Source organism: Larus michahellis, chromosome 1 (assembly GCF_964199755.1).
Source record: "Larus michahellis chromosome 1, bLarMic1.1, whole genome shotgun sequence".
In the NCBI taxonomy this organism is placed as follows: domain Eukaryota; kingdom Metazoa; phylum Chordata; class Aves; order Charadriiformes; family Laridae; genus Larus; species Larus michahellis.
Window position 1 is genome coordinate 122663769 of NC_133896.1, and position 13591 is coordinate 122677359.

A 13591-nucleotide genomic window follows, 5' to 3' on the forward strand; every position below is an offset into this window, starting at 1 on the left:
AGGCTGCTCAAAGCCCCATCCAGCCTGGCCTTGAACACCTCCAGGGATGGGGCATCCACAGCTTCCCTGGGCAACCAGTTCCAGCATGTGGCAGTTCATATGTGTAATCATTTTTCCATGTTAGAAAAATGGTTCGATCTTTACGTTAAACCCTGTGCCTTTTTTCATAAGTTCAGTGAAGGGCTGGAAAAATCCGGGCTGCAGAAACGTAAACCGGGAGACTTCTGAGTAAAAACAAAGTGCAGAGCGACCGCTGGATGTCACTCTCCTAACAGCATTCCTCCTCCCGGGGCTATGGGGGAAAAATGCTGCCGGCAGCAGAAAGGGGAAAGAAAACAGTTTTCTTTTTAAATAAAAACAAGTTGTAGGTGAATCTAAATAGCAAATGTACGTTATCACCAAAATAAATTGTTTCTATTGTTTCTACAAGCTTCCTCCTAAGACGACAGGGTTTGCTTTCTTATGAATTACGTTTTATAATTGACTAAGGGAAGTAAGTCCGTACCATGCTAGCCTTTCTCTGTTGGGAGATAGAAAATGATAAACCTGAAATGCCACATGCGGCCTCAAACTTTCCAAGGGTGTCTTAAGCATCATTTCTGTTGAAAAGCTCTTTTGAAGAGGGAATGAGAGGGATCTGGAAGGCACGTGGACCATCTGGTTGGTGTACACTCCAGCCAGCTTTCGGTTGTCTTGCCATGAGTTCCCAAGCCGCGATACTCAGATTGCTACAGGTACACAAAGCATTTCAACATCCAGGAGCTGCTGCCGCCACCACCAGTGGCAGCACCTACCGCTCTGGGTGGGAGCTGGCAGAAAAGGAGAGAAAAATGTTTGCGTGCCCCACCCGTAAGTCCAAAACCAGTTAATTGTGTGCGTCCGTGTAACAACAGCATCTTACCTGTCCTAATCTGTTTTAAAACAGATTAGTTGCGCTGCCATGTTGTTTGTCTCCCAGCCCATGAAAAGGAAATGAAAGAGAGGAGGACAGAGTCCACAAGGCTCCTGGTGTCTGGGAGAGTGGCCACGGAGGGTGACAGGTGTAAGGGCCACATGCAAGCAGTCCTCACACAGGAAATGTGCTCTGCGTGCAGGAGCAAAAAGATGTACAACTTCTTACTTATCTGTCATTTTTTTATTCCTGCCCGGAAAGACACTTCCTGCTGCTTCCACCGCGTGTCAGGCTGGTGCTGCCCAGTCGATGGTCTGTCTCTTCCGTTGTTAAGTTATTGCTAGTTAAAATGACGAGGTTCTCTCACTCAACAAAACGGTATGTGGGCATACCACCCTAAAAACCAAATGCTTCTGTGAGCCACTGAACTACTGAGGCCTTGTTTCATATGGATATAGAGCTAATTGCACTAGGGGGTTCAAATAGATTTTGCAGCTTTTTAGATTCATGACCGTCTTGCTCCTGGAAAGACTTTCTGGTATGTTACAGATGTTACATTTACTTTTGGAAATAATGGTTCATTTTTAGGCAGCTAGACATCATGCTCCTGTGCTATCGATGTTAGTTTTAATTTTTTTTCTAACCAGCTATCTATATTAATACATCGTGTAATAATTTAACCACTACCTTTTTGTCAAAATTTGGTTCATATTTTCCTGTGGATTTAAAGCAGAATCTCTGTATTGTGTATGCACATTCCCTATGTTTACATAAACTTAATTTCTTTTAAAGGAGAACAGGCTTGCCAACTAACTATATTGTATGTGTGTTTTCTGCTATAGCAGCTGCAGGATCATGAAGAAGAGGTAGACTGGAGTTACGTGATAGTGCATGGTATCATAAATTACATGATAATGGGATTTGCTGTATGAAACATCTACTTTTCACACCGCTCTTTTCTTCGTGCTGCTATTAATGATTTTTCTGTTGCAGTTCAAAGCTCTAGATCACTGCTACGTGGCAAGAGCAAATTTCATTGTGGAATTTATGCAGACAAATCAGTATTACAAGGGCCAGATTTTCAGAAGCACTAAGAGCTCATGGAGGGGTTGGACAAGATGATCTTTAAAGGTCCCTCCCAACCCAAACTATTCTATGATTCTATGTTTTGTCAACATCTAAAAGTTCCTACAAACTGAAGGTACAACTTTTTAATACAAAGAATTATATGGAAACAGTGATGGTTTTACCAGTCCACTTCTAACTCACCCCATAGATCAATGAGTCTCTCCCATAAACAGAATCTCCCTTCTGCTTCTGACCATGTAATGTTTTTTATGAACATACAAGTATGTCTGGGCAAAGGAGATGTGCTACTTCAAATCTTCTTTGACAGACGAGGAACACCATCAAGTACCTTCTACAAACTTCAAGCTCCTGTTTGGACAAAGTGGAAACACCCAGAAGGCATCGAGGCTACCAGCAGGACTCTCATCCGTCTGCAATTCCCTGGGGTGAGGACAAGGCTCTTAGAACAACAGGCAGAAAGACGTTTGTAGCAGCCCCAAATCTACAAGTGCTCCCTGTGCACTTTGAGTCCAAAAGGGAAATGATGGTCAGGCAGATGTGAGACAGTGCTCCTACCCAGTGGTACCTCCTGATTTCCTCTGCCACATGAGAGGTGGAAAAGGGCCTTAGTTTTTGAGAAGAAGGGTGTAGGTAGAAGAAGAGTGTGGGAGAGGAAAAGTCACAGGTGTAGATTAAGTTCTTTGAGCTGGGATGCAGAGAGATATTTGAGGGTTGGTAACTAAAGGAGAAGAAACCAGCATTTGGGAAAAGGAAGCGGATGGGAAGCTGGGAGTGCAGAAAGCCTGACTAGCGGCAGGTGGCAGGGAGGGAGTTCGGTATCGTAGGGATTTCCTGTGCAGGACTCAGCCCAGTGACAATCCTTCTTAGCCAAGAGCACCTCGGTTTCTAGGTCGTGCTATAGTTGTATTATTGCTTTTCTTTTTTTCCCTCTGGAATGGAAAGGCTCTTTTCTTGACACAAACCGCTCAGTTTTGCAGTCTCCTGCTAGCAGGTGGTGGCAGCACTGAGGGAATGCTGTCAAACTAAGCAGAAACTGACGTCTACTCTAGACTTACGTCTACTTCAAGACATTTCTCATTGTCTTTATATCTTTTTATTGTTGCTGGGTTTTTTTCTAAAAAGTCATTATTTTTGGTTCCTTTCCACCTCGTGAAGAAGAAAACTTGAGAATAGGCTTCTACAGGAACGAGTTCTTTCAGGAGAAAAATACAGCAGGCTGACTTCAATCAAGAGGTCTCCTCCGTGCTGCCAGCTGTGGAACGCAGCACAGCCTCTCCTATTCCGCTCAGCAGCAGCGTGCCGGGCAAGACTGAAGGCTTTTCCAGCGGGAGCTGGCACTGCAGCCTCTCCAAGCAATTGACCTTTGATTAGCCAGTGTCCCGGGTTGAGGTGACCCAGGTTGCAGGAGCATGGAAGGCTTGCTGCACGCACCTCCAGCCGAACCTCCGGCTGTGGGAGCAACCAGCTAAAGGTCCTGTCAGTCTTAACGGAGAGACTGACATGAATCTTAGTATTGAGACGAGTCTACCAGGGGCATTGAAGGTGCGAGACAGTACTACATTCACCAGGTCCTTTTGCCCGCTCCCCAGCTTGTCGTGGACAAGCCTGCTCAGAAGGTCTCCCTTCCCTTCCCTGGCATCATTTATGCCGCCAATAGGCTCTGAAGCAAAATCCCCACATTTGGTACCAATTATCGTCCTCCCTGACTAGCCCAGAGCCCCACACAGCAGGTCTCTTCTTCCTCACATGCAGGGTTTTTGGGGCACTGCCATTTTCTCGATGCTGCTTCTTCGGCGAGAGGTGGCTTGTAGGTGCTAAGGTTGCCCTGACCTGGCTGCTCAGGTGTGGCCTTTGCCACTGCTCTTTCTGCCCTCCTTCCTCCCCCTGCCATGCGTGAGAAGGTCTTCCATGGGATCTAATAATATTTTTCGACCCTTGGAGCCTGCCCTGCTGCTGCCCGGGGGCTCCGGTGCCCGGGCTGCAGGTGCTCAAACACCAGCAGAAGAGCTGGAATGTGCAAAGGGGGAGCAGTTAAGTTTTTCCCTGGCCGGCTGCCTTTCATGTCTGCCAAACCGGCGTACGCTGCTGTTTTTCTTGAGCCCGACAGCCGCTTTCGGCCAAGCGATATTGCTGAGAATCCGGCTGCTTATTCCCTCTTCTGAAAACCCCAGAAAGCCACGGCCCTGAGGCCTCTTGGCCTGCAACCTGAGAGGGTTTGCCTCTTTGAGCATGAATAATTAAAAAGGTTCACAGATTTCTTTCTGTCTGGAAACCGGTCATAAATCGGGGCTTGTCTGTGAAAACCTGATCCTGGTGCTCTTGAAAGGAGAAGAACCTGTTTTTGTCTTTTAACAGGGGAGCTATCGGTATCTTTTCTGTATGGACTGAGTGGTCTTTGTCTTAACTCCCCAAATTCTTGGTGTTTGGGGTTTCTTTGTGCTCTCCAGTTATTTAAAGTTGGCTGTCTGCAGCGATGTTAGGTTCGTTCTACGCTTCAAGTATGCATACACGAGCATACACACTCTTGCCTACCATATGGATGTCCTTCTGTAATATTTTCCATTTAAAATGTTTTTCTTGCTATGAGTTCCATTAACCAGGAAATCTTAATTTTGGGGGGCCTTTCTTCTGACATTCTTCTGTAGGTTCTCCCCTCGCACGATGTGATTCTTAATCACGACAATGATGATAATAAATAATGTCAAATTTTGTCTCAGTATAAACTTCTCCTGTGTACTTAGCCAGCAAAAGTAGATAAATAAGCTGGGCAGGCATTTTTGTTTTGATTTCAGCAAAGCTGAAATAAGGAATTCTTAAATGCTTTCTGCTGAGGGAAATGGAAGTAGGCCAGGTTGAAACGGGAATGGCTATCTGTGTGATCTTTGCCTGTTTAATTGAACTAGTTTAAAATGGTAGTTTGAGCTAAATCACTGAGCGCTGCCTCCTGCATACCGGGAGCTGCAGGAGCCTTGTGGATGTTTTGTTTTCCCTTTTCCTGGCATCAGTGGGGTTGCACCAGCTGGATATACTTACAAAGAAATAGTGGGGCAGGAAAGAAGGTATGGATTTACTCTGCGAGCAGGAGAGAGATAATATGTTGGCTGTGTGCTCCAGTATTTTAGACTTGAGCTTTGACCCCATGAAAATGCTGCATCTCTGCTGTATGAGCAGCTATTACAAGAAGGCAATGCCTGGAGCCAGCAGCAAGCTAAATCAGTGTTTCTTGCTTGCGTACGCAGTAATAACACAAACCAGTTTTCTGCTGCAATATTTTGTCTAGATAAAGGTGTGTGTAATTCAGAGCAGACAGTACGGTAACAAAGTTGAGTTATTGGTCATTGCAATATATCTCTTAGAGGGATGAATCGTCTGTAGTGGGAAACAATGTGTTGGTGTGCGTGTGTGTATAAAACAATTCCACTTTGTACCTATATAGTGTTCTTCAACCAAGAAATCTGGAATACCCTGCAAACGCCTGGTATGTATTAGCTGCTGGAGTAGATGCTGGTAGTAAATACACTGTTGTTTCTATTATTTCACTCATCAGATTCCCAGAAATAGGGAAGCAATTTTCAAAATGGCATTGGAAGCTTGCAACAACTTAGGATATTGTCAAGTGTACTCATGCTTTCTATTTCTACAAAATTTGCAAGTCTAACTCAAGTTGTTTATGTTAACTCCTGCCAGGAGTTGAGGTATCTTAGCATGTGGCAGGATTTGACCTCCTTTTTCGTAGCTGTAATATAAAGGTTTTTATTTTTCTATCATCTAGCTAACAAAGCAAAATCTAACTCTCCTGATGTAGGCTGTGGAAGTTCCTTTCCGTGTACATTTTTTATTCTGTTTAGAAGGCCTTGCGATAGGACAAAGAATGGAGTGGGAGGGGGGTGAGAGAGAGAGAAAATATAATAAAATTCCTGAAAATAATAAATGGTCACAGCGGTCATAAGATAAAGAAGTTCAGGGGTTTGAACATTAAAACTTTACTTACAAGCCTTTTCAAATATGAAGAGCGTCTAAACTGACTACTTGTCCTTTTTTCTTCCTCCTTGCTCTCTGCAGTAAGAGGTGATTTTCACTTACATATAGTTTCTGGTTGGAAAATTCAAAATTAATTTTGGAGCGAGTTCTTATATATGAGCTATGAATCCATGAGGATAAGAGTCACAGTGGAAGGGGTAATATAACCTTATCTATAGTACACGCATTCTTGCTACTAACAAAGGAATAATTACATTTTATAAGAGTAACAAACAACTTTAAATATTGCCTCTTAGTGTTAACAGCTGAATTCAGATGCAGTCTGCTTTCTGGTGCTTAATAAATTCAGGATCATGCCTGAGCATTTACTTAAAGTAGCCACATGATGGCAATATTGCTAATCTTTAACTTTATTAATGTAACCAACTTGCTAGCTCTGGTTTTGATTCAGAATAAAATATGTAATTCTACTAGAATACTGAAGTTCTCTGGTTTTCAGAGGAAATCTTTCTTTCATGATTTGACTTCGTGTACGTGATACCGGTTGTATATACGGCCCATGTTTACATCCTTGACTTCAGAGGAAAAAAGTGATCAGCGATACCGCTTGATCTGTGACACCACAGTGCCATAAATGTGCTGTACCGTGTGTGTGGGTGCTGCCGAGGCTCTGGAAGCACGCGTTAGCCATACAACGGGAGGGTAACACAAAGAAGAAAGGGAGTATGGAACGAAGATGCTGTCTCTGTAACTGAGGACACGGAAGTATTTACAGTCCGTCGTTTCTGCTAAGCCCTGTGGAGCAATTACTTTATGACCTGTGTCATAAACATATTATTTTTGTTCGCTGTGTTAAAGAATGTGGAAAGCTTGGTAGGTACCCCACCAGCCACCCGGCCGGGGGAGACCTCTGCAATCCTGCGTAGCCCACTGCAGGGCCAGGGCCTGCTGCAGACTGCCCACCAAATGATTGCCAAACGCAAGTGCCTTTAGGGCCCCCAGCACTGATGAGGGCAATGTAGAAAGGCTAATGGCAGAGGCTTCGGAGGAGGATCGGGGAAAAAAAAAAAGCAGAAGACAACTGTGGCCAGGGGAAGCGAGGTGCTTTCACAAGTGGGGAAGTGCCCAAGAGAGCGTACCAGCACAAAGAGCTGGTTTCTGAAGAAAAGGGGACAGAGAAAGGCGCACCGAGGCACTAGTGGTAACGGTGGGGTGACAGCAGCAGGGATGCATGGAGGTAAACTTGGTTCTGCGCAGAAAGCCGTGACACTGAAATCAAACCGCTTTATGAGGCGCTCTGGGGGTCTCAGCTCAACACAGGCAGGTTTTTAACAGGCAGGAGGAGAAAATGCTACTTTCCCTTTTTTTTGTTTCGTTTTCCTTCTTTCCCCCCCCCCCCCCTTTTATGAGCTGCAGTGGAACCTGTAAAAGGATTGTCCCTAGTGAGAACCAAGCAATTTCTGAAATGGTACAGCTATAAAACAGGAGAACAGGATCTGGCACCACTGAAGGAGCTCAGCTGAGTTTAAGCAAGATCTTCATTAATGTCCTTAGATTCTCGACGTGATAAATATGGGCAAGTTTTGGTGGAGACTGGAGGAAAAATGCGTTCTTTTGGCCAAAGTAACTATCATCTTGACAAACATTTTGCTGGATTGTTATTTGAATGAATATTTAATGTAAAACATGCAACCTGCTCTAATAAGAGCACATTCATAATTTCTAGCATGCTAGTCCTGTCCAAAATTCACTTGGCTTTGCTCTGGGTAAGGGATACTTTAAGAAGGAAATGTTGGACTGCAGCTACACTTGGCTGAAGCACACGGTACAACATGAACAGCTGTGGAAGCCAGATTTACTGCAGTAAGTGAGGCTGCTAAAATCCTGACATTACTTTGATATTTTTTTTAAATGAAAAAGTCCAATATAGAGTTTATGACTTTTCATACAGTTATTTATTTTAGGAATAAGAGATCTGCCAAACACAGCAGGTAGTTAATACCCAATTCAGACTGCATCTAAATAGGAAAGGAGCTATTGGCTACATCCTTTGGGATTCTGAGATTAACCTACAGGGAGCTGTAGGTGGCTTTTTCCACAGGCATTCGGATGCAACATGAGTTGGAGTTGGCTCCCATTGAATATCTTGAAGTTCAAATCAGATGTAGCAGATAATTCAGTTCATCCTCTGCTGAAATATTCCTTTCCTTTGGACACAGAAGGTAGGCCCGCTGTAGATGGCATTGAGCTGGGATACAGATTCAATCCCCGCCTCTGTCCTGGGTGTAGGTTGTGTCACCCATACTCACAAATAAGTGTCACGGTGCTCTGCCACCACCTGCTGTCTGAGATGCACACGGGTGCTTGGTGTGAACTCAGCTTTCCAGCGTGGCTCTCCATAAGTGTCCCACGCCAGGCAGCAGTTGCGTGCTTGGCCCCTGCTGTTGACGGTGAGCTCTGGGGTCTCAGGCTGGTTTGGGGAATGACAGGGTTCAGTCACAAACCTGCTTCACCCTGCGCTGCGAGGGGATGGGGATGGGCATCATTGGTTAGGGCTGAAGAGGCTGGTCACTTCATAAAACCCCTCTAGTGAACTTACCAGCATTCATCCAGCACTCTCTTTCGCTCGGTACTTGTCATAAAAAATCAGGGATAACGATCCTTGCTTCCCTCCTGAGGGTGCTCTGAGGCTAAATCCATCACTGCTTGTGAGACTGCCAGTGATGCAGGCCACATAAATATCCCCTTAGATCCCACAGGACAGGATAATACCTTCCATATTCCAAGTATCTCACAGGATTTCCTGGGGGTGATGAGTTAAATGCTGACAGCGCAGGCATTGTGTACAAATGTAGCAGCCATTAGGCATTTATTAATATAATGCAATAGACTTCAGGGCTTAGATGCTAAACCTCTTATTGGGTAGGACACTGGAGCTATTTGCTACTGATCATAGAATCATAGAACGGTTTGGGTTGGAAGGGACCTTAAAGATCATCTAGTTCCAACCCCCTGCCATGGGCAGGGACACCTCCCACTAGACCAGGCTGCTCAAAGCCCCATCCAGCCTGGCCTTGAACAGGGCTTCTTAGGAGCTTTTCTAATCTAGGATCACCGTTCAGTTCTTATCACAGGAGCTCATTACTTTGTTTCTACTCTCTCAGACCCAATCAGCAATATTTTTAATTCCTTCTCTGTCCATTATGATAGTAACTATAACCGTCAGAGAGACGGGCTGAATGAGTTTGACAAAGTTTTAGGTCACAGATGCACAGAAGTGTTTCAAAGCCCCCCCACAAATCCAGATATAAGGGCGTGGTAACAGTAAAGACATAGTATCTAAAATTTTAGGCTATGTTCTGTATTTCGCAGATCTTTATAAAAAGAGAGAGAGCACACTACCCATGGTGTAAAAAAGTTATGAATATTAACCTGGCCGTCTTTGATGTCTTGACCCATCAGAAGAGAGGATATTTGTAAAGAGCACATAAGAAACTTTGTATCCAGGCTTCCTTCCGAAACGTCCTATCTGCTTATGCGGAGTTTTGTTCTTAAAGAAAAACTAAAATCTGCCCAGTTCATTCTTCGGCCACTGAATTAAATCTTCAACTGGTCACTGCTAGTTTGCACTCTGTTAAAATGCCACACCGATTAATCCATAATTTTTTAAATAATGTTTTCTGCGCAAGAGCACCCTCAGTATCTGACTTGAAATTTTGCTTCTTTCAAGCTTTCTACCCAGCCGGCACTGCAAAATGCTTGCCCGCTGTTGGTGACAGGAAAAGGAAAGTTACAGTGTTTAGTATGTGGACATAGAATGGGTGCTTCATGGGTGAGGAATAAAATGTCAATTCACAAGATCCCATAAATCCACAAGTTTTTGTCTTTAAAGAGTTTATTATCTAGTTACTGATGCGATAACAATAATAACCCATTGCATGGGAAGGCAAGTACAAATTACCTAAGGAATGGAAGAATCAAGATACAGAATGTAGGTGGAGCTTCATAGCGTATTTTTCTTAGAATTGTCAGTTATTCGACAATACATTAAAATGCAGTAGCAACTTCCTGCAAGCACGGAGTCAACCTCATGATTTCATCTAGGTCATACGTTTTCAACATTTACAATGTGTGTCCACAAAGGAATAATTACTACTATTAACCCTGGTGATGTCTGTTTGCCAAAGATGGACCAAAAACAATAATGGCGTGTGAAATGAGTTTGCAGCTAGACTGTTAAAAAGCTGTACAAACAGCACGGTTCTTTTTTAAATGAGCAGTTATACCCAGCCTGCCAAAACAGTGAAAGAATGTGCAGAGGAGCTAGAGAAGTCAGGAGGGAACCAGTTGCAAAGCTGACTTTTTCAATCTGTTTTCTTCTGCTTGTGTTTAGTGACCCACGTTTGGTGTTTCCCTTGCATTACCTGATTATAAGTATGAGTGGTAAAATTAATAGGGCTTTTTTGGTGCTCCGTTTAGTAGCCAGTGATACCATCAGTTAGTGTCTGAAAGATGCAGAAACTTGAGCTCCATCCACTCTTCCTCTCTGAACAGTGTGTGAGACGACCCTATAATATCCCAGAGACCCCAAAGTTTAAAATTCAGTTACTTATTTAGGCAGAGTGAGTGGGTTACTTCAGACACAGTCTAGGCATAAACGTTTGGGAAATCTGACTGTGCAACATATAGGTTGATATTCCATATCTATAATATACTTGTTACTATGAATCTATCTATACCGTGAACCTCGGTCAACACATATTCATCTTGCTTACAAAGCAACCAGCAGACCAGAGGTGGTTGGAGCGTGGGTAACTGTAACAACTGAACTTTGACAAGCAACTTGCCAAGATGTTGCCTGGGACTGAAAGGGACGAGATTTTTCCCTTCCTGGCAGGAAACGATGAAGCTCACTAAGGAGAAAATAAAGGATGCAGGTGGCCAAAACACATCTTCAAAATGTCTTGTGGAAAGAATAGAGGAAACTTTAGACAGGACTGAGGAAAGAAAAGCAGACCTTGCAGCAGACTGGGTCAACAGAATTTTCTACAGGACTGTCAACGTTGAGAGAAAGCCTGAGCCATATGCCTAGAGATGATATAAGACTTCCAGGGGAAGAGAAGGCTAATATGAAACCTCTTGTGTCCATGGAGTGTGAGCTTCTCTAATGACCAGTATTTTCCTGTTTCGGCCTTTGAAGCAATGAGACATTCAGAAGTTCTGTTCAAAGCCCATTTCTGGTTTTATGGGCCAGTTTGCTTGTGCCTGACATGTAACTTCTGCAATGAGGTAGCGAACTAAAAGCCAGAAGACTCCTAATTGCTTTGGGGTTCTGGGATAAGATGAGTTTAAACGGTGGGAGGAACCTGAGGTGTCATCGCTGGAGTCCAGAGAGTGGTGGTCACACTGTGCACTCCAGCACTTCGGCTGTGCTACTGGACACAGGATCCGCATCGCAGTAACGTGCCGAGAGAACCCAAATGAGGGTCCATAGCTGGATGCTGCCCAGAGTCCAGAGGCCAGATGGCCTCCGAGCTTCAAAGAGCTTCACTGCATGGGTAAGGTGACCGGCATTTCTGGTGGGGCATCTGTCAGCTAAAGGTGCCAAGAGTTATGTGAGAATGTGGGTCTGGAAGCACGGTGTTTGTTAATACGTTGAAGTCGCTAAATGAACACTTTTGTATTACTGGGGATGGAAATACTTTTTCCTCACTCCCAGTTTTCTGTTGTTGGCAGCTCACGTAACTGTAGCTGCAAAGGGATGGTTTTCCCTCATTGTAGGGGAAACGACTACCAATTCCATAAAACTATAGCAAACACTAACAGTTGTAAAGCTGAGTCACTGAGCTGACAGTGCTCAGTGAAAGGAAAATATTTTACTAAACTATCCTGGTTTCCAGGTTCTTCCTTTTCAGCTTCCTTCCAAGAGTGAGGGGATTTAAGATGGTCTAACTCTGCATACGTGATGTAATCCAAATCTGATACAACTTTATCCAGTCTTTACGGTGTAACTGATTCTGTAAACAAAATATTGAAATAAGGGTATTTTCTGTGTTCTGTTTAAAAATACATATTAAGGACAGGAAGCTGAGGGTGTTAAAATAAACCTTAAGCCTTAGCTGTTAAAATAAAGCTTTCAAACAATCTGAATAAATTTAAGCAACTTTAAAAAATGTTCTTGATTAATGGCCAATGTAAGTGAAGAGTTCTTTCTTGTTGTCTTGGAGATTGCTTCAGTGTTGATAATATTACCTTTGAGTGATGCATATACAAAAAGAAAGGGAATGTATTTATGCAGTTAAAGGTTTACATGAATCATTCCAGTTCTTCCCTTCTATAAATGCTTGTAAGGAAAGTATTCTTTAAACCTCTCAGTGAAAGCAGACTGCTCAGACTAGCTGTATACAGAGAAGGTTGTATACGATATAAGGTTGTCTTTTTTTGTGAAATAGCCTTGACTGCAGCGAGGCAAAGAAAGGTGATGCTTCTTTCACAAACACAGATTCGGTGTAAGAATTTTGATTTTACATCGCACGAGTTTGAAGAAAGGAACGGAACTTGAGGTTGTGTTCCAACAACTACTTTTTGGTCTCTTCTTTCTCTCTGTACTCACGTTCTTTGAAGTTGACTTCAGCCATGCTGGCTAAGTAAATGGAAGTTTCCGTAACTTGTCTGAATATTTCTTTAAACTTTCATTTCTGTGGGGTCCCATTTTTCTGTTTATAACTAGATCAGGCCAAATCCTCAGCAAAATCATGGCAAAGTCTTTGACCAATAACCTGCCAAATACCTCTCTACTTCTTCGTGTGAAACGTACTTTGTCTCTGTTGGATTTCTCACTGTGCAAATGTATGCTGTGTTTGTGTCAAGTCATATCCATGCTCAGGAAGCATTTCAACTTATTTACGGTAGTTATATGCAAATGTGATATCAACTAGTCGGTGGTGGTTAAAAGAAAATATAGGAGTTGCTCCACTCAGATTATGACTAGAGGATTGAACAGTTTGTATGTTATCGTGATGCTACATCTTTGTAAAGGATATTTAGAATGATGTGTCTGATCAGTTCTTTCAAGGTTTTTTCATTTTATTTTCCCAGATTCGAGCAGTTGACAAAAATCTCATTGCATTCTGTTTCTCTGCCTTTTCAGTGGTATCTTAGAAACCTGGTTAAATTTTTTTGCCGCCTTCTTTTCGGATGTGTATTGGTGGCATTCAGTAGCAGTTGAGGTGCGGATGGCTCTCCATTTACATAGATCTTGTTATTTTAACCTAGTTTGGAACACTTTTTAAGTGTTTTCTTTGAGTTTTTTGATTCTTTGAGGTTTTATTTCATTGCTTTTCTCTTCCTCCATCTTTAATTTCCCTAGGCATAGCATGTGATGAATGGAAATCCTATACTGGCTAGCAGCTTTCATATTTGTTGCAATTAGAATAAGAAGAAACATCTAGCAAACTCAGCACTGTGATGTGTGGAAACAAGTCTAGCCAGTGCTTTGTAAAACTATTCTTCCATGCTCAGCCTGCCTTTGGTTTTTGGCAGACAAATTTCAATCTACGGGTCCTAATCCCTGTTGCTCATGTAGTGCGGCAGTTGATTCCTTGCGCTAGCTGTGTCCTTCTGTCAAAT